This window comes from Crocodylus porosus, unplaced genomic scaffold (assembly GCF_001723895.1).
Source record: "Crocodylus porosus isolate Cpor-Errol unplaced genomic scaffold, CroPor_comp1, whole genome shotgun sequence".
Lineage (NCBI taxonomy): Eukaryota > Metazoa > Chordata > Crocodylia > Crocodylidae > Crocodylus > Crocodylus porosus.
Window position 1 is genome coordinate 225,169,641 of NW_017728886.1, and position 6,881 is coordinate 225,176,521.

Here is a 6,881-nt window from a genome sequence, read left to right on the forward strand (position 1 = left end):
GGGGTCGAACTAGACTATCCGCTCAGGTCCCTTCCGACCCTAGAAAGTATGAAACTATGAAACTTGGTTATGTATGTGACATATAAGCCCAATCTTTGCCCTGAACAGTCTGCTGCAGTTGGGGCAGGAAAGCAATGAGGACTGGACTTGAGAGGTCCCATTTTCCCGGCCATGCGATTCCACACTGCCTCTCCTGCATGCCACTGCTCAAAGGCCAGTGCTTCGCTCTGGACTGATGACCTCCAGGATGGATGGTCATGAGCGATTTACTCCCATGACTCCAGGTCAATGCCAAAACGCTTTAGGGACATCTTTAGGTTGTCCTTGTACCACTTCTTTGGTGTGCTATGAAAGCGTACTCTGTTCACTGTAGCAGATTTTCTTTGGCAGCGAGCGCTGGAGATTCTTGAAAGACGGCCGGCCCGTTTTAGCTGCACCAGTTTCAGTAGGGTGTGGATACGGGGGAGAGCTGATCTTCTGAGTACCTCAGTGTCTGGAATCTTGTCCTGTCACTTGATTTTCAGTCTCTTTCACAGGCAGCACAGGTGGAAGTGGTTTTGTTTCTTGGCATAACGCTGGGAGCCAGGCTTGCTACTTGCTGGTGAAGGGGAATCCTAGGATCCCTATTGCACAAACAATATGGCACAATGAGACCTGATCCAGTATCCCACAACCATGCCTCGGGCCATGAATGTGTAGCATGGCAGGAAGTGCAGTTGTTGGGATCCTGCATCAGATCCAGTTGCATGATTTAGATTTCCATGTCCCATTCTTTTGACCCTCCTGATAGTAGACACCTGCATTCAGTCATACGCTGGAACATACATCCTGGGAGAAGCAACCCAGAATACAGTGTGTGCGTTCAGTATCTGAAGAGAAATACGTCACTTCATAGTACTGATGCACAGGCAGTGATTAAAAAGAAACTTCTCACCCTAGTGTGGAGTCCACTGAGGTATGACTTTCTCTGAAGTAGGAAAATGAGAGCCATAATCTTCAGCACAGTTGATGGAGAAGTGAAGTATGAAGCATTTAGCTGAGACTCAACTTAGCCTTTTCCAGCCCAATAGACACCCCCCCATTTGTGGGATGGAAATACCAATAGACATCCCCCATGTGTAGGGTGGAATGCTGTTTCACTTTGTGTACCTAAATGACAACTTTTCAGACCCATAAGTGGCATTCTTGTAACTAAGACCCATAAGCACATGGATACATAAGCTGAGCATGCTCAGTAAGCTATGCACTGGCTGGGCATGTACACTCATAAAACCTGGAAAAGTGGTAGAGGAGCCTCCCTCTCTAATGTTTGTTTTAAGACTGGCATCCTCCTCCTTCCCCTTCTCCCCCTTGCCCCCCTTTGTCATGGATTTTTGTCCAGCTCTGTTTTCATAACTTATACACACTTATGCATCCAAAATGGGGGGAGGGGGGTCTGGGTACATGCCCAACCAGTGCATAGACAACCAAACATGCTCAGTCTACATGCTCATGTTAAGCATCCACAGTTCAAGGTAATAAAATTGAAACCTACATATAGGTACCAAAAATGCCCTTTGTACAGCTGGAAAACTGCTGGTTAGATGTACAGAGTAATAGAATACCACTGTCAGAGGTGCCGAGTATATGGGGGCCCAAGGGCCCTCGCCGCACTTGGGAAGAGGGATGTGACTTGAATCACGGAAAACTTTCCACATGTCCATCATGTGGAAAGATCCCTAAGGATTGGAAGAGGGCCAACATTATGCCCATCTTCAAGAAGGGCAAGAAGGAGGACCCAGGCAATTATAGGCTATTCAGGCTAATCTCCATCCCAGGGGAAATCCTGGAAAAACTCAATAAAGAATCTATGTGAGATACTGTCATTGAGGGTAAGATTCTGAATGACAGCCAGCGTGTCTTCATCATGGGTAGGTCTTGTCTTACCAATCTCATCTCCTTCTACGAACAGGTCTCTTGCCACCTGGACATGGGAGAGAAGGTTGACATTATATACCTGGACTTCCAAAAGGCTTTTGAACTAGTATCCCATGATATCCCTGTGGAAAAATTGAAATATTGTGGGCTTAACTGTTCAACAGTTCAGTGGATGGAAGACTGGTTGCATGGTAGGACCCAAAGTGTTCTCATGAATGGATCTGTGTCATCTTGGTGAGAAGTGGTCAGTGGTGTCCCTCAGGGGCCTGTGCTTGGACTGTGTTTTTCAACATCTTTATCAATGATTTGGATGTGGGGGAGAAAAGCTTGCTGGCTAAGTTTGCAGACAACACCAAATTATGGGGGAGCGTGCTCATGCCAGAAAATGGGGTGCAGATACAGGCAGACCTGGACAGGCTGGAGAGTTGGGCAGACCAGAACCAGATGAAATTCAACACTTAGAAGTGTAAGATGGTCCATCTGGGGGTAAACAATCCCCAACATACCTGCAGGCTCAGTAGTGACAATTTGACTTGCACCACAGCTGAAAGGGACCTAGGGGTAGTGATCGACCATTGCATGAACATGAGCCAACAGTGTGATGCTGTGGCCAGCACGGCACACAACACGCTGGCATGCATTAACCGTTGCATCTCATGCAAAACTAAGGAAGTGATACTCCCGCTGTACTCCTCACTGTTGAGAACGCAGCTGGAGTACTGCATCCAGTTCTGGGTGCTACACTTCAATAAGGACATGGAAAAACTTGAGAAGGGCCAAAGCAGAGCCACCTGTATGATTAGGGACTTGCAAGACAAGCCATACAAGAAGAGGCTGAGGGACTTGGGTCTCTTCAGCCTACAGAAAAGAAGGCTGAGAGGGGACTTGATAGTGTCTTACTGCTATATCAGGAGAGTACATCAGGAGCTCGGTGAACAGCTGTTCACCAGGGCACTCCTATGCACCGTGCAGTCCCCCAAAATGTTAATTTTTATCCTTCCATTTCTCTCAAAAATAGGCCATTTCACAACCCTTTTCTTATGGCTGTATAAATAATAGTCATGTGGATTTTTTCATGCCAAAAATAAATACGTACAGTATTGAGCAGAACATGAACATCCTGCAGTATGAGTGAGCATTCGCCATGGATTTATATTATAGCTGCAATCAAAAACTGGAATTTGATTACTTCCTGTGTATTTGAATCTTTATTATCCTTGTCAGTAATTTAAAGTTAACATTTCTGCCTCTGTAGTATTTTAGTATGCTGAGAGCATTGGGATGCTAGACAGGTAAGTGCCTCTAGTCTGGCATCTATGACTACATCTGTGCCTGGCTTCCTGTGATCAGAGAGCTGACAAACAATGTCTTGCATTTGAAAGCTTGTCTTTATCCCAACTATATAGTTGGTCCAATTACATATATCACCCTAAGAAATCCTTGCCTCTCACATAATTTCTGGACTATCACTCTTAGATAGTCCAGAAATTAGAGTATCACTCTTAAATACTACCAGAAATGGTGCAGTAATATACCTTCTCCTAAACAATTGTCACTCGGTGTATACTCATAAGAGTGAATGAAACCTAATATGTAGCCTAATATAGAAGGGTAATATTAATGCTGTGGCCCCCAGAAGGAATTCTGGTTGAGTTGGCCAGGATTCTTCCAGTGGCTGTGAGGGTCTGTGCACTGGACTTGTAGATCTGAAATCCTTGGAGAAGGGGACACTTGTAGTTACCTGCCTAGGCTGCAGTTCTCAGTGGCTTTATTATCAGTCCCTGTACAGTGGAGGCCGGAGTGAATGGCATTCTGTCTTATGCATCTGTATAAGAATCTAACTCACAGTGAGTTACATTATAGGCTGAATGGTATTTTTAGTTGACCATTCAGCATTATTTACAGTAAGTGAGTATTCTTAGGCTTTTAAAATTAGCTTTTAGATCAAAAGGTAAGATGGGATATGAGGCAATCTAGAATAATCATATTATGCATGGCGCTTTGCCTGATTCAGCTTGTTTTGGGAAAAAATTTAACACGGGCTTGGCCCCCAGAGACTTTGTTTGGAATCCAATGGCAGCAGGTGGTTACATTACCTGAAAGCATTTTGCTTGGGTGCAGAATTGGTTAGGATTTTAGGTTTTTATCAGTGGTTCCAATTTTAAAAGATTCTCCCAATTAGTCCTCTGCTCATAAACTGTCTCCTGCTTGCAAATTTACACTTGAACTTAATCGAAAGTACAGTTCATGTTGCTTAGATATCTATCTCATTTCTCCTGAAAAAAGATTATTAAACATCCCAATTCTAGGAACTGAGTCCATAATTAAATGCAGCTGCAAAACTGTAGACACAACTGAAAGCAACTTCTCAAAATAAGGCTTTGTATGCACATTTATTCCATTTAAGTAATGGAAGTTCTGCCTGAATAAGAGCTTCAGGCTTTGCACAGTATTATTCATCTTTGGCTCAAAAATGCAAGTTTTGTGGAGTCCATTATCTGTGTGAACACATGCAAATCTATGCAGAAGTGCATTTTAGACAACTTGGCTCTTAAAGTGACACCACTGTTTCTGATATAAGCAGAGCATTTTGATTTTGAATGCACAGTTTCCACCTTCACAACTTTACCTCTTGAAGAAAATGATCAAATGTGATATCATTCTGGAGCCTGTTGAAACTTTATAGCTTATGGTTTCAAGTCAACAGCTTGTTTTATGCCTACTCTGCCTTCTAAACAGAATTTATTTAAAACAAAAAAGATTTTATGATTCCTCCCAAAAGTCAAAAATATATTTTCCTTAAAAATATCATGTAAAATATTATAGCATTCTTACTGATTGAACATGTAACAAACATATCATACAAACTGATGTGTCTGGACTACAGTTAAAAAAGCAAGAGATCTAGAAATAAAGCAATGTTGTTCTGTTAAATAGTAATCTAAACATAAATGACATGTCTAAAATCTATGCAGATTAAAACCTAATCTACACTGATTAAAGCATTAACTTCCCACTCTGAAATAAAGGAAGAAAAAATATATTGTAGGTATTTGGTAAACAGTCTTTTAGAATATGTAATTACTGACAACATGTAGTCTTGTTTACAAAATGACAGATTTTACATCACTATTTTTCCTATTAACTCAAAGGACATCAGTCATATCAATCAGTAAGTTATTTGCACTCTACCACATTTCCTGACTCTTTACTTTTATTATAAAAATTATTTACATGTAAAACAGGGATATCATGAAATGGTGGTATCAAAAGAGATGCATTAAAGGGATGAATTTCATGGTATCTATTGAATAGCTAGTTTTTTGTGCCCTTAATTTTAGGTCTTGGTCATACAATATGCTCTTCATTAGATCCTTTACACACTGCATATTATTATTTTTATTAAATGCATTTAAAACAGAGCCTCAGTCTCAGTGTGTTTCTCAATTTGCAGTGTAGCTTTGAATTTTATCCCTGATCTTATCCAGATGCCAGCTGATCCATAGCAGTAGGTTATATGAATATAGCAGTAAGCTTGAGAACAGATCTTTTCTGTTAGCTATTGATTGGAGGGCAGAAAATGTATTGCAAAATATACCTGCTTTCACAAAAAGAAATCCATAAAAAAGATAATGTGTCATGAACATTAATTTAGGCTGCAGACGTTTCAGTTCCTACCTTATCTTCAAAAGGTATAAGATAGTTTCCCTGGGGATTTGCAAGCTTACAGAAGTAAGATACAATCTAACTCAAAATTTTAGATCAGAAAATTTTCATGACTTAATAATGCTGCATAAGACATCCTAATTGCTTCATGGTCACAATGGCACAAATACAATTGTTTGGTTTAATCATCATTATAAACAACTGAAATGATCTGAAATACATTTTCTGAAATAGTTTATATCGCATTTTTTCTGAAACGAACGCAGTGCAACATCTAAAGTAATGAGACATGGCAGGAGTTCCATTTTGTAGAAAATATGTCAATAGCTGGCACTAATGCCCACTTTCTACAAAGTTCTTCCTCCCAGGATGAGTTTTATTGTACATTTTTATAAATACCAGATGATTCCAAATTGGTAAATGCAGAAAAGTCCATGTATTGTTCTTTATGGCCTTCCAGAAGAGGTCAATGAATCGCACATTTACCTGTACGAAACCAGGTTGCAAAAGTTAGTTGGAAGGGGGGAAACTCCTTTAACATCACAAAATATAGGTGTGATGCCTCTGACTAATCATTTCTGCTTCTCTCATGCTGGGGAAGCAAAGTTGACTCATGGCCAGTGGGGAGGGAAATCTGTTTCTAACACACACAAAAAAAGGACCAATGCAGCCTTATTCTTATTATAAAAGCAGCTAGGACAAACATTTAGTTTTACTTCCTTTTAAGGTCATAACTTACAGGATAACCAGGCTGGAGGACTTGTGAACCTTAACATTAAAATATCAAGGCCACATATGTGCCCAAAAAGGAGCCTAAGGGAAAATAAGATATATCGTCTCTCTCTGCACAGCTTCCTTGAAACATGGCTCAAAACATGGAAGACTAAACAACTGATGTCACATTCCCAGTGACTTGGGCCAGAAACAGGCAATGAGTTGGGTAGACACTAAAACCAGACCATTGAAAAGTTGCAACTGTTCTTCAGATTGCTTGTAACACTATAAAGTAAAGTAGCATTGACTTAAGCTGCAGGTGTAAGAGTTTGAGTCAGATTTCCTGATTTTATATTCCTAGATTCAAAGCTGTATTATATATGCTATAGTTATGTTATCTATTGAATTTTGCTTTATAGATTTCATAGAGATTAGGTCTGGAAGGGACCTCGGAAGATCATCGAGTCCAGCCCCCCCGCCCAAAGGGCAGGAAGTCAGCTGGGGTCATAGGATCTCAGCAAGATAAGCATCCAATTTGCTCTTGAAGGTGTTCAATGTAGGTGCTTGAACCACCTCCGATGGCA